The sequence below is a fragment of the Oncorhynchus keta genome, chromosome 18 (genome assembly GCF_023373465.1).
Source record: "Oncorhynchus keta strain PuntledgeMale-10-30-2019 chromosome 18, Oket_V2, whole genome shotgun sequence".
Classification (NCBI taxonomy): domain Eukaryota; kingdom Metazoa; phylum Chordata; class Actinopteri; order Salmoniformes; family Salmonidae; genus Oncorhynchus; species Oncorhynchus keta.
In genome coordinates this window covers 52,348,210-52,363,341 of record NC_068438.1, presented here as the reverse complement: position 1 = coordinate 52,363,341, position 15,132 = coordinate 52,348,210, and the positions used below count along the sequence as shown (strand labels likewise).

General features: G+C 44.7%; 1 protein-coding gene across 1 annotated transcript in view; it reads right to left on the bottom strand.

Moving 5' to 3' along the window:
• The window catches only part of fndc3a (fibronectin type III domain containing 3A), a 172,868-nt gene extending 158,865 nt beyond the window's left edge, over nt 1-14,003 (bottom strand). The window contains exon 1 of the transcript XR_008069170.1: nt 13,636-14,003. The gene's annotated coding sequence lies outside the window, so the exon portion shown is untranslated. The remainder of the gene's footprint in view (nt 1-13,635) is intronic.
• Between the last annotated feature and the right edge of the window lie 1,129 nt (nt 14,004-15,132).

The window sequence follows — 15,132 nt, the reverse complement described above, 5'->3', positions numbered from 1 at the left end:
CTAACCACTAGGCTACCCTGCCACCTCTACACTCTAACCACTAGGCTACCCTGCCGCCTCTACACTCTAACCACTAGGCTACCCTGCCGCCTCTACACTCTAACCACTAGGCTACCCTGCCGCCTCTACACTCTAACCACTAGGCTACCCTGCCGCCACTACACTCTAACCACTAGGCTACCCTGCCGCCTCTACACTCTAACCACTAGGCTACCCTGCCGCCCCTACACTCTAACCACTAGGCTACCCTGCCGCCTCTACACTCTAACCACTAGGCTACCCTGCCGCCTCTACACTCTAACCACTAGGCTACCCTGCCGCCTCTACACTCTAACCACTAGGCTACCCTGCCCCTCTACACTCTAACCACTAGGCTACCCTGCCACCTCTACACTCTAACCACTAGGCTACCCTGCCACCTCTACACTCTAACCACTAGGCTACCCTGCCACCTCTACACTCTAACCACTAGGCTACCCTGCCACCTCTACACTCTAACCACTAGGCTACCCTGCCACCTCTACACTCTAACCACGAGGCTACCCTGCCGCCTCTACACTCTAACCACTAGGCTACCCTGCCGCCTCTACACTCTAACCACTAGGCTACCCTGCCACCTCTACACTCTAACCACTAGGCTACCCTGCCACCTCTACACTCTAACCACGAGGCTACCCTGCCGCCTCTACACTCTAACCACTAGGCTACCCTGCCACCTCTACACTCTAACCACTAGGCTACCCTGCCACCTCTACACTCTAACCACTAGGCTACCCTGCCACCTCTACACTCTAACCACTAGGCTACCCTGCCACCTCTACACTCTAACCACTAGGCTACCCTGCCACCTCTACACTCTAACCACTAGGCTACCCTGCCACCTCTACACTCTAACCACTAGGCTACCCTGCCCGCCCCCGATACGGATGGAAGCGATATACACAAAGACGTAAGCCTAGAACACTACCGATATGCATGTCCTTCGACAGTCGGCGCTCTTTACAAAAAAATAAAATTAAAAAAAAAGCTTTTAATGCTGCGAGAAACAGCACATTAAAGTTCCCCCCCGAAAGCAAAATAAAAAGAACGGAACAGTGGAAACACATTCAGAAAGATGTTCCAGCTGTGTAACAAATGGCACCCTATCCCCTACATAGGACCCTACGGACCCTGGTCTACAGTAGTACACTTTATGGTAGGGAAGACCCCCAATTAGTCGACTGTTTGGTTGATAAGCTGTTGGTCGACCAAGATTTTAGTCGAGCAGTAGCGCACACACACACACACACACACACACACACACACACACACACACACACACACTCGCCCAGCTCAGTGAACAACTCCATTGCGGAGGCCTAGACTAAAAAAACAAATTGACGCTTGATTCTAAAAATGTGGTCGGAAGCTCCATATGACACAATCGCAGAGCTTCCGGAGTCATGAGGAGGCGCCATGTGCCTCCTAATCGGTGTAACAATACGATGGGCTCTGTATAACTCCGCACTGACAAGATCGGTTGACGGTAGGCGGGGGGTGGACAAACACAAACTCACTTCCTTAAATTTCTTCACATCAGCTCTGCGTTGCTCTGCGAAGCGCAAGAAGTGTGAATATGCCCTGAATTCTGCGGAGGCCGTATCACCGTAAAATGCTGCATGTGGCCAACGCAGAAGTCGAATTGACCATGCAGCAACCAGACGCACAAATGCACTTCCTCTCTCCAGAATGTTCTCTCTTTCCTGCCAATTTGTGCACATTCATTGTTTCATAACTTCATTGTGTGAATCGTTTGTGTTTGATTGTTAGTGTCTATCAATTCCCCATACTGGTGAACATGTCACCAGTAGTACATTTAGCATCTACAATGTTCGTTACTTTGGTTAAGGTCACTTATTTTAATGCATTCCATATTACCATTCCGGTCCAACGTCCTCATGGTCAGAGTGGACACATTGTTTGCAGAGTGCACAGCCTATGCTGCTACACTAGTGAAAAACAAGTTAATTTAATTCCATTTGTGAGTTTTGTCAATTAAATGTAGTCATTATCTCGTGTTTGGAGTGCTCCTGTCAATGTTGAGTAAGGACACGCACCTGATTACACATAGAACCAGGCCTATAGACTGCCTGGCCCGATTACACATAGAAGTAGACCTATAGGCTACCTGGCCCGATTACACATAGAAGCAGGCCTATCGGCTACCTGGCCCGATTACACATAGAAGCAGGCCTATAGGCTACCTGGCCTGATTACACATAGAAGGCCTGCACACAAATATAGGCACATAAATGTGAACATTTGGGGATCTGACAGTATTTCTGATTGGCTTAACGCACCACCACTAATAACCTGTGGGGCTCATTGTTCCTGTATCCCAAACAAAACAAAGTCTGTTTTTGCATCCATTGAGAATTACAATAGTTACATAAAGAGGCCCAGCCAACGAGAGCGTACAGGTTGCAGTGGTGGGTAGTATATGGGGCTTTGGTGACAAAACAGACGGCACTGTGATAGACTGCATCCAGTTTGCTGAGTAGAGTGTTGGAGGCTATTTTGTAAATGACATCGTCGAAGTCGAGGATCGGTAGGATAGTCAGTTTTACGAGGGTATGTTTGGCAGCGTGAGTGAAGGATGCTTTCTTGCGAAATAGGAAGCTGATTCTAGATGTAATGTTGAATTGGAGATGCTTAATGTGAGTCTGGAAGGAGAGTTTACAGTCTAAACAGACACCTAGGTATTTGTAGATGTCCACATATTCTAAGTCAGAACCGTCCAGAGTAGTGATGCTGGACGGGCAGGCAGGTGCTGGTAGCAATCGGTTGAAGAGCATGCATTTAGTTTTACTTGCGTTTAAGAGCAATTGGAGGCCACGGAAGGAGTGTTGTATGGTATTGAAGCTCGTCTGGAGGTTAGTTAACACAGTGTCCAATGAAGGGCCAGAAGTATACAGAATGGTGTCGTCTGCGTAGAGGTGGATCAGGGAATCACCAGCAGTGAGAGCGACATCATTGACGTATACAGAAAAAAAAAGAGTCGGCCCGAGAATTGAACCCTGTGGCACCCCCATAGAGACTGCCAGAGACCTGGACAACAGACCCTTCCGATTTGACACACTGAACTCTGTCTGAGAAGTAGTTGGTGAACCAGGCGAGGCAGTCATTTGAGAAACCAAGGCTGTTGAGTCTGCCGATAAGAATGTGGTGTTTGACAGAGTCGAAAGCCTTGGCCAGGTCGATGAAGACTGTTGCACAGTATTGTCTCTTATCGATGGCGGTTATGAAATCGTTTAGTACCTTTGAGCGTGGCTGAGGTGCACCCATGACCAGCTCGGAAAACAGATTGCAAAGTGGAGAAGGTACGGTGGGATTCGAAATGGATGGTGATCTGTTATGTTAACTTGGCTTTCGAAGACCTTAGAAAGGCAGGGTAGGATGGATATAGGTCTGTAGCAGTTTGGGTCTAGAGTGTCTCCCCCTTTGAAGAGGGGGATGACCGCAGCAGCTTTCCAATCTTTGGGGATCTCAGACAATATGGAAGAGAGATTAAACAGGCTAGTAATAGGGGTTGCAACAATTTCGGCTAATAATTTTAGAAAGAAAGAAAGAAAGAAAGGGTCCAGATTGTCTAGTCCTGCTGATTTGTAGGGGTTCAGATTTTGCAGCTCTTTCAGAACATCAGCTATCTGGATTTAGGTGAAGGAGAAGTGGGGGAGGCTTGGGCAAGTTGCTGTGGGGGGGGTGCATGGATGTTGACCAGGGTAGGGGAAGCCAGGTGGAAAGCATGGCCAGCCGTAGAATTTTTTTTTTTTGAAATTCTCAATTATAGTGGATGCATCTATCCGTGGTGACAGTGTTTCCTAGCCTCAGTGCAGTGGGCAGATGGGATGAGGTGCTCTTATTCTCAATGGACTTTACAATGTCCCAGAACTTTTGAGTTTGTGCTACAGGATGCAACATTTTGTGCTGGTCAAGGGCAGTCGGGTCTGGAGGGCAGGTTGGTTAGGATGATATCTAAGATGGTGCCCGTGTTTACATATTTGGGGTTGTACCTGGTAGGTTCATTGATAATTTGTGTGGGATTGAGGGCATCAAGTTTAGATTGTAGGATGGCCGGGGTGAGCATGAAAGGGAAAAATGTCATGCTCTGATCAGGTGGAAAGTCATAAAATAGGCCTACCCGATTACTTCTGATCAGTGATAAACTTCTATACCATGTGTAAATACTCATTTTGGGTGCTTGTACTGTTTATATTTAGACACAGGAGCTCTACAACACTTTTGAGCAGATATTCTGTAAGACGAACAAGAGCTCAAGCAGTAGAAAATTGTAGACGCCGTCCAGTGAGCAACTGCCGCCCAAGTCAAACACTGCTTCTTATCCATTGTGCAAATAGCCGACAGCTGTGTCTGTCCCGAGCTCACTAGCACAGTAAACTATGAGGTCCCAAAATACTTTATACAATGTTGCAAGTTTGCTAGAGCAAGCTTGAGGTCTAACCCAAGTTAAATAGTTGGTACAATGTTTCAAGTTCGTTGCAGACAGGCCATGAGTAGCCAATGCAATTTATAGGATTTTTTAAAATTATTATTATAATTTTTTTTAATCACGATATTTTTCTACCTGAAATTTGGCAAGAGAAGTTTAGGTTTCTATCATTTTCAGATATTTTTCTAAAACAGTTGTGTCTTTATGTGCATATGAAAACCATAACTGGCACGCAGATCGGTAGAAAAGATCAATTGGCATATGCCACGCGAGGGGAAAAAAGGTGGGCTACTCCTCATGCAGCCTATTACTGGCAACTTCATGAGAGTAATGGCAGAATCTGAGAAAGCCTGCAGGAAGAGAAAGGTTGAGTCAGGTTCATGTTTTTCCCTCTACCTCTAGATCTCTGGCTCCCTCGAGTCATTTGTGTCTTATTTCATCAAACAGTGCGCTTAAAGCATCAGACAAGGTCAACGCATATAGTTGATTTTATTAAAACACACAGGGTGTGTTCGGGTGACTCATTTCGGGAAACTAGGCCCGCATCATCACTACTCATCATTTGAATGTAAAACATTTGATCAAAATGTGTTTTATGGCAGAAATCCCTTCTGGAACATGTGAACTTCCATGTGCCTTAAATAACACACTTGTTTACCATGTGTAAATATGAATATTACCACATCTAGGTTCCAGGAAATCTACAGGAAACCACACCTAGCTTCCGGGAGATCTACAGGAAACCACATCTAGGTTCCAGGAGATCTACAGGAAACCACACCTAGCTTCCGGGAGATCTAGAGGAAACCACATCTAGGTTCCGTGAGATCTACAGGAAACCACATCTAGGTTCCAGGAAATCTACAGGAAACCACATCTAGGTTCCATGAGATCTACAGGAAACCACATCTTGCTTCCGGGAGATCTACAGGAAACCACATCTAGGTTCCGGGAGATCTACAGGAAACCACACCTAGGTTCCAGGAAATCTACAGGAAACCACACCTAGCTTCCGGGAGATCTACAGGGAACCACACCTAGCTTCCGGGAGATCTACAGGGAACCACACCTAGCTTCCGGGAGATCTACAGGGAACCACACCTAGCTTCCGGGAGATCTACAGGGAACCACACCTAGCTTCCGGGAGATCTACAGGGAACCACATCAAGGTTCCGTGAGATCTACAGGAAACCACATCAAGGTTCCGTGAGATCTACAGGAAACCACATCAAGGTTCCGTGAGATCTACAGGAAACCACATCAAGGTTCCGTGAGATCTACAGGAAACCACATCAAGGTTCCGTGAGATCTACAGGAAACCACATCAAGGTTCCGTGAGATCTACAGGAAACCACATCAAGGTTCCGTGAGATCTACAGGAAACCACATCTAGGTTCCGGGAGATCTACAGGAAACCACATCTAGGTTCCGTGAGATCTACAGGAAACCACATCAAGGTTCCGTGAGATCTACAGGAAACCACATCAAGGTTACAACAGAGTATCCTAAAATTCACTTGCTGGCTTTAGGCCCAGTTGACAATAGTGTTATAATAGCATTGCAGCAGCATCAACTACTGCATTACAAAGCTATCAACAAAGTAGCAGCCGATGATAATTATATGAACGTTTCTATGTAATAATACTTCATTAATTTACAGCAGACATTACTACTATTACAAAGCCATCAACAACATAGCAAGCAGCCTACCACAGTAGTGATGCTTAATTTTCAATATAGAAACACAGTCCTTCAAATAAAGTGGGAGTTGGTACGAGCATAAGGAGGTCAATAACAGTGAGTAAAGGAGACATTAAAAGCTGATGACGGTTCAGTTTACGATACAATCCTCTGTCCCCTCAGTGGGCATCCACACACACACACACACACACACACACACACACACACACACACACACACACACAGTGGGGCAAAATAATGATTCTTAAGCTGTCGGCCGGCGTGCTTCAGGGCGGCTGGCGCCAAGCCAAACTCGGCTAGGCACAACGAACGCGTGTGCCCCCATACTGCTTTAAAAAAAAAGTCCTTCGCTCGAAAAATGAGAAAAGGAGTGACAATAGCACTGTTTGTCCATTTTGATACACCGTAGCTAGAATTACACTTCCTTGAAGTGGCCGGCCTAGAGGACAGCTCATTAGAGCTGGGGGCCTGAGAGAACTGACTTCTACTGTAGCAGGCCTAGAGGACAGCTCACACACACACACACACACCTCTCTCTAAGTGGGTCACACACAATTATGTTAAGTGGCCATGTGAATACTAGCCTCCCCTTTGCTAGAGTACAAACACTTAAGGGTCCTCTCACTGACCTGCCAGCCCAGCTCCAGTCCAAGTCCCCCGTCTACCCTACACCCACGCAGTGCTATAATGCAGCCAGCGCAGTGGAGCTAACCCCAGGCAGGCAGGGTTATAGGCAATTACACTACTCACAGTCATTGCCTCCTCTCAAGATCTGACTGCAGTGGCCCAATGGCAAGAGAAAATGGCCCAGAGTACAGCACCCTGCAAAAATAAGTGGACCACTTTCTACTACCCCAGAATTGAATTGGTGTCAGTGAGAGTCAGGGTGAGAAAGAAAACATTTTTTTTTTTAAATGACTTCCATCATTTAGCAAGAAAGAAAGATGAGAGCAAGAGAGTGAGAGACAACAGAGAGAGAGAAGGGGCGTAGTTTGTTTTTAACATGGGGGGGGGGGCATTATGGAGGAGGAGTGGCAAACACCTATAGATGGAGAAGATGAGTCGAGTCAAGGGTAAGGTCAAGGATGCCTTCAAAATGGCACCCTATTCCCTATTGGCCCTGGTTCAAAGGCACCCCATTGGCCCTGGTTCAAAGGCACCCTTTGGCCCTGGTTCAAAGGCACCCCCAATGGCCCTGGTTCAAAAACACCCCATTGGCCCGGGTTCAAAGGCACCCCATTGGCCCGGGTTCAAAGGCACCCCATTGGCCCGGGTTCAAAGGCACCCCATTGGCCCGGGTTCAAAGGCACCCCATTGGCCCGGGTTCAAAGGCACCCCATTGGCCCGGGTTCAAAGGCACCCCATTGGCCCGGGTTCAAAGGCACCCCATTGGCCCGGGTTAAAAGCCACTCTATTGGCCCGGGTTAAAAGGCACCCTATTGGCCCAGGTTAAAAGCCACCCTATTGGCCCTGGTTCAAAGCAGTGCACTATACAGGGAATGAGGTGTAGACATAAGTCAAGTGCTCTGAGGAAACAGAGATTGGTCTTTACTCAGTCATGAGGTCACAAAGAGAACATCCTTCGCTACAATACTTAGGAACTATGCCGTTACATTACTGGGGAACATTTGAATTTCCTCAAAATGTCCACCCCATATGAAAATCACTTTCAATATCTCAGGCAATAATTGTGCATAAAGAACTAAATCTGACAAACTGAGATCAGTGGAGTTTCGTTTGAAAATGTTTCTTACACTCGACCTCAACACAGTACCGAAACAAGCACAAATAGCTGTGATAGTTGTGTTTTTCAGTTTCGGGTGGTTATAAACAGCACAACTACCTTCCTGAGTCTGTCCCAAAACACAGTAGCCTACTCTCGGCAGCTGTAATGACCACTCTTATATAGGACACCTGGACTGGAGACATACTGTATCTGAGGCTAAATGTAGATTATCAAGAGTAGGACCGCTGATCAAAGATCAGTTATATCTTCAAGATCGTAGTAAATAAGAGAGGATAACTGATCCTAGAACAGCACTCATATTCAGAGACCCTGAGCACATACAGCCCGTGGTTGTTCACTTCATTCATTTGTGAACAACTTAGACTGAACGTTTCATTTAACATGTCTTTCACAGCAGTCATAAAAGTAAACATGGTGGAGGCTTAGGTTAGTTGACCATCAGGCTTGGGTTAGTTGACCATCAGGCTTGGGTTAGTTGACCATCAGGCTTAGGTTAGTTGACCATCAGGCTTAGGTTAGTTGACCATCAGGCTTGGGTTAGTTGACCATCAGGCTTGGGTTAGTTGACCATCAGGCTTGGGTTAGTTGACCATCAGGCTTGGGTTAGTTGACCATCAGGCTTGGGTTAGTTGACCATCAGGCTTGGGTTAGTTGACCATCAGGCTTGGGTTAGTTGACCATCAGGCTTGGGTTAGTTGACCATCAGGCTTGGGTTAGTTGACCATCAGGCTTGGGTTAGTTGACCATCAGGCTTGGGTTAGTTGACCATCAGGCTTAGGTTAGTTGACCATCAGGCTTGGGTTAGTTGACCATCAGGCTTAGGTTAGTTGACCATCAGGCTTGGGTTAGTTGACCATCAGGCTTGGGTTAGTTGACCATCAGGCTTAGGTTAGTTGACCATCAGGCTTGGGTTAGTTGACCATCAGGCTTGGGTTAGTTGACCATCAGGCTTGGGTTAGTTGACCATCAGGCTTAGGTTAGTTGACCATCAGGCTTGGGTTAGTTGACCATCAGGCTTAGGTTAGTTGACCATCAGGCTTGGGTTAGTTGACCATCAAGCTTGGGTTAGTTGACCATCAGGCTTAGGTTAGTTGACCATCAAGCTTGGGTTAGTTGACCATCAGGCTTGGGTTAGTTGACCATCAGGCTTGGGTTAGTTGACCATCAGGCTTGGGTTAGTTGACCATCAGGCTTGGGTTAGTTGACCATCAGGCTTGGGTTAGTTGACCATCAGGCTTGGGTTAGTTGACCATCAGGCTTGGGTTAGTTGACCATCAGGCTTGGGTTAGTTGACCATCAGGCTTGGGTTAGTTGACCATCAGGCTTGGGTTAGTTGACCATCAGGCTTGGGTTAGTTGACCATCAGGCTTGGGTTAGTTGACCATCAGGCTTGGGTTAGTTGACCATCAGGCTTGGGTTAGTTGACCATCAGGCTTGGGTTAGTTGACCATCAGGCTTGGGTTAGTTGACCATCAGGCTTGGGTTAGTTGACCATCAGGCTTGGGTTAGTTGACCATCAGGCTTGGGGTAGTTGAGAAGATTCTAAAATATATTTTTATTCATCAGGCTTGGGTTAGTTGACCATCAGGCTTGGGTTAGTTGACCATCAGGCTTGGGTTAGTTGACCATCAGGCTTGGGTTAGTTGACCATCAGGCTTGGGTTAGTTGACCATCAGGCTTGGGTTAGTTGACCATCAGGCTTGGGTTAGTTGACCATCAGGCTTGGGTTAGTTGACCATCAGGCTTGGGTTAGTTGACCATCAGGCTTGGGTTAGTTGACCATCAGGCTTGGGTTAGTTGACCATCAGGCTTGGGTTAGTTGACCATCAGGCTTGGGTTAGTTGACCATCAGGCTTGGGTTAGTTGACCATCAGGCTTGGGTTAGTTGACCATCAGGCTTGGGTTAGTTGACCATCAGGCTTGGGTTAGTTGACCATCAGGCTTGGGTTAGTTGACCATCAGGCTTGGGTTAGTTGACCATCAGGCTTGGGTTAGTTGACCATCAGGCTTGGGTTAGTTGAGAAGATTCTAAAATATATTTTGATTTGTTTAACACTTTGATTACTACATGATTCCATATGTGTGTTATTTATTCGCTATTATTTATTTTATGTATTCGCTATTATTCTGCAATGTAGAAAAGGGTAAAAATAAAGAAAAACCTTTGAAATTAGTAGGTGTGTCCAAACTTTTGACATACACACCATAGATGTGAAGAGGGCACAACATCATCTTTCACCCCCCCAGGAGACTGAAAGATTTGCCATGGGTCCCCAGAAACTCAAACAGATCTACAGCTGCACCATCCTGAGTGGTTGCATCACTGCCTGGTACGGCAATTGCTCGGCATCTGACCGTAAGGCGCTACAGAGGGTAGTGCCTACAGCCCAGTACGTCACTGGGGCTAAGCAGCCTGCCATCCAGGACCTCTATACTACGCAGTGTCACACTGGTGCTACTCACTGTTTATTATCTATGCATAGTCCCTTAATATAGAACAGGGCAGCACAGCTGGCCCTTAAAAAAAGTACACAGTGAGCTAACATTAATGACATGCATATCAATCTCTCATAGCTCAAAGTAGTAGAAGCGATATTGACTTAATCACTGCTTGTTTTTTAAGAGGTGTTGACAAGCTGAATGCACCGAGCTGCCAGTTTAAAATACTTGCACACAGCTCAGACACGTATGCATGCCCCACAAGATATGCCACAAGAGGCCTCTTCACAGTCCCCAAGTCCAGAACAGACTATGGGAGGTACACAGTACTACATAGAGCCATGACAACATGGAACTCTATTCCACAGTTACTACATAGAGCCATGACTACATGGAACTCTATTCCACAGTACTACATAGAGCCATGACTACATGGAACTCTATTCCACAGAACTACATAGAGCCATGACTACATGGAACTCTATTCCACAGAACTACATAGAGCCATGACTACATGGAACTCTATTCCACAGTACTACATAGAGCCATGACTACATGGAACTCTATTCCACAGTACTACATAGAGCCATGACTACATGGAACTCTATTCCAGTTACTACATAGAGCCATGACGACATGGAACTCTATTCCACAGTTACTACATAGAGCCATGACTACATGGAACTCTATTCCACAGTACTACATAGAGCCATGACGACATGGAACTCTATTCCACAGTACTACATAGAGCCATGACGACATGGAACTCTATTCCACAGTTACTACATAGAGCCATGACGACATGGAACTCTATTCCAGTTACTACATAGAGCCATGACTACATGGAACTCTATTCCACAGTACTACATAGAGCCATGACTACATGGAACTCTATTCCACAGTACTACATAGAGCCATGACTACATGGAACTCTATTCCACAGTACTACATAGAGCCATGACTACATGGAACTCTATTCCACAGTACTACATAGAGCCATGACGACATGGAACTCTATTCCACAGTACTACATAGAGCCATGACGACATGGAACTCTATTCCACAGTACTACATAGAGCCATGACGACATGGAACTCTATTCCACAGTACTACATAGAGCCATGACGACATGGAACTCTATTCCACAGAACTACATAGAGCCATGACTACATGGAACTCTATTCCACAGAACTACATAGAGCCATGACTACATGGAACTCTATTCCACAGTACTACATAGAGCCATGTCTACATGGAACTCTATTCCACATCAGGTAACTGATGCAGCAGTAGAATCTTTTTTTAACATTTTTATACAGGTAAAAATACACCTTATGGAACAGCGAGGACTGTTAAGAGACACATGCATACATTGTGATATTGTTGTATGCGTCACGCCTTGGTCTTAGTATTTTGTGTTTTCTTTATTATTTGGTCAGGTTTGTTGTGATGCCATATTCTTTCAATTTTTTACTAATGGATTTAATGGTGCTCTGTTGAATGTTCAAAGTTTCTGATACAGTGGGGCAAAAAAGTATTTAGTCAGCCACCAATTGTGCAAGTTCACCCACTTAAAAAGATGAGAGAGGCCTGTAATTTTCATCATAGGTACAACTATGACAGACAAAATGAAGAAAAAAAATCCAGAAAATCACATTGTTGTCACGCCTTGGTCATTGTATTTTGTGTTTTCGTTATATATTTGGTCAGTCCAGGGTGTGACATGGGTTTATGTTGTTGTATTTCGTATTGGGGTTTTTGTATTATTGGGATTGCGGCTGAGTAGGGGTGTTGTATGGGCTTGGCTGCCTGAGGCGGTTCTCAATCAGAGTCAGGTGATTCTCGTTGTCTCTGATTGGGAACCGTATTTAGGTAGCCTGGTTTCGCTTTGTATTTCGTGGGTGATTGTTCCTGTCTCTGTGTAGTTTCACCAGATAGGCTGTATTAGGTTTCACGTTCCGTTTGTTGTTTTCGTATTTGTATAGTTATTTCATGTATCGTGTCACTTTCCTTCATTAAAGATCACGAGTAACAACCACGCTGCATTTCGGTCCGACTCACTTTCGACAAACGAAGAACGCCGTTACAGTATGGTGCTATTAAACATTTGGTTTTCTAGATATGTAGTGGTATAATAATATTATATGTACTGTTTTACAATTTCTTTTTTTTTTTTAAGTAATGTAAGTGCTTTAATATGTTTGGACCCCAGGAAGAGTAGTGGGGTTCCATAATAAGTACATTAACAAATTACCTATACATAACCTGTACTGTCGTTGTTATTTTGTTGTGTTACTAAAAATATATTACTAAAAATATATATATATATATATATATATATATATATATATATATATACACACACACTTTAGTATATTTAGTAAATCTTTTCTTACCTATTTCTTGAACTACATTGTTGGTTAAAGGGCTTGTAAACTAAGAATTTCCACGGGAAGGTGCATGTGATAAATACAATGTGATAATAAAAAGACTACTACGTAAAGAACATTGTGAAGAACATTTCATTTTCTCTCTGTACCGAAATCGCACCGTGGACCTAAACCGCAATTAGTACCGAACCATGGGTATGTACGGTGAACCTTTACACTCCTAGTTTCAACCGGTTTTAACTTCAGTTCCAGCCGACAGCATTTTTGTGACAAGACGTCTGTGGCGTCCATCTTCCGTCCACACACACACAGGTGTTCAGAGAGCAGACAGCACAGGCAGTCCACTCCATCTTCCGTCTGTTTTCCGTAAACAAGGGTTGTAAAAAAAAACATGTCTGTGTGGAAACCCTAAACCTTTAAAAATGTGTTCCCAAAATCGTACCGCAAGCGATGCGTGTTCATGTTTAGCCTTTCGACGAGGGTTTTAACTAAAAAACTCCCCGGTCAGATACATACTATCGCCAATACTTGGCGGTAAAGCAGTTAGCGTCTATGGCAAAAGCCAGCTACAGGTGTTGTAGTAGGCCGTTTAATAGCTATAATAGCTAACTAAACTAGCTAAAACTTAGCTTTTTAAAAAAATGGCCTACCTACAACACATGTAGCTGCTATTATTAACACGCTAATAGCGACTATTAACAAAAACAACAGGCGAGAATAACATTCACACTGACGATAGCCACATTCGGATAGCTTAACACTCATGTTTAGCTTCCTATAGCATTAAACGTTACACAAGTCAAGACTAAGTTAGCCGTCTGCGCTAGTTGCTAATTAGCACCAAATGTATGTCACCAAATGGTACTCACCACAGTTGTTTCCTTGCTCGGCGGCGGCAATGTGATTAATAGTGATGAAGTTAGCTAGTTACTGTAAGTAGCTATAATCGTCGAAGATAATTAGTTAGCACAGGCAAGCAGCACCTGATACTGTTGTAGTTAGCTGGACAGCTGGCTAGCTACTCTCAACCTAACGTTAGCTAGCCAAGTTAACTCACGTTTAAGTAAGTAGTCGGTCAGATTTTGGCTATGTGACATGTTTTAAAGTGACTATTTTGAGATTTTCTGTGCTCTCCCCCCCCCAACCCCCCAAAAAAATTGCAAAATGAACAGCTATTCTTGACACTTTTGTAATCGTTAACCCTCAGCTCAGGTCCGCACATAACGCAAACAGTCTCTCGCACTGACTCGCAGAAGAATGTACACAACTCTTCGTACGCATGCGCATCACAGACATATTCTCTGTAGCCTAAATCCAGAAATTAGTTTTTTTTAAAGCCAGGTTTGCTTGTGATGGATGCTGTTCATATGAGATGGGTGGGAGTTTCAATGTTTCTTATCAAAAGCAATAAGTGATTCAACTGTTAGCCAATAAAGACTGGCTTGCATAGTATTATATATATATATAAATACACATTTCATCTTTATTTAATAAAGCAGGTAGGCTAGTTGAAAACAAGTTCTCAATTACAACTGCGACCTGGCCAAGATAAAGCAAAACAGTTCAACACATACAACAATAAAGAGTTACACATGGAATAAACAAACATAGTCAATAATACAGTAGGAAAAAAAAGTATATATACAGTGTGTGCAAATGAGGTAAGATAAGGGAGGTAAAGGCAATAAAATAGGCCATAGTGGCAAGGTAATTACGATACAGCAATTAAACACTGGAGTGATAGATGTGCAGAAGATGAATGTGCAAGCAGAGATACTGGGGTGCAAAGGAGCAAAATAAATAAATACAGTATGGGGATGAGGTAGTTGGATGGGCTGTTTACAGATGGGCTATGAACAGGTGCAATGATCTGTGAGCTGCTCTGACTGCTGGTGCTTGAAGATAGTGAGGGAGATGAGAGTCTCCAGCTTCAGTGATTTTTGCAGTTCGTTCAAGTCATTGCCAGCAGAGAACTGTGAGGAAAGGCGGCCAAAGGAGGAATTGGCTTTGGGGGTGACCAGTGAAATATACCTGCTGGGGGCGTGTGTTGCGGGTGGGTGCTGCTATGGTGACCAGTGAACTGAGATAAGGCGGGGCTTTACCTAGCAAAGACTTGTAGATGACCTGGAGCCAGTGGGTTTGGCGATGAGTATGTAGCCCGGAGGACAGCTAGCTTCCATCCTCCTCTGGGTACATTGACTTCAATACAAAACCTAGGAGGCTCATGGTTCTCACCCCCTTCCATAGACGTACACAGTAATTACTTCCAGAGGATGTCCTCCAACCTATCAGAGTTCTTACAGCATGAACTGACATGTTGTCCACCCAATCAAAGGATCAGATAATTAATATTCTACTGAAAGCAC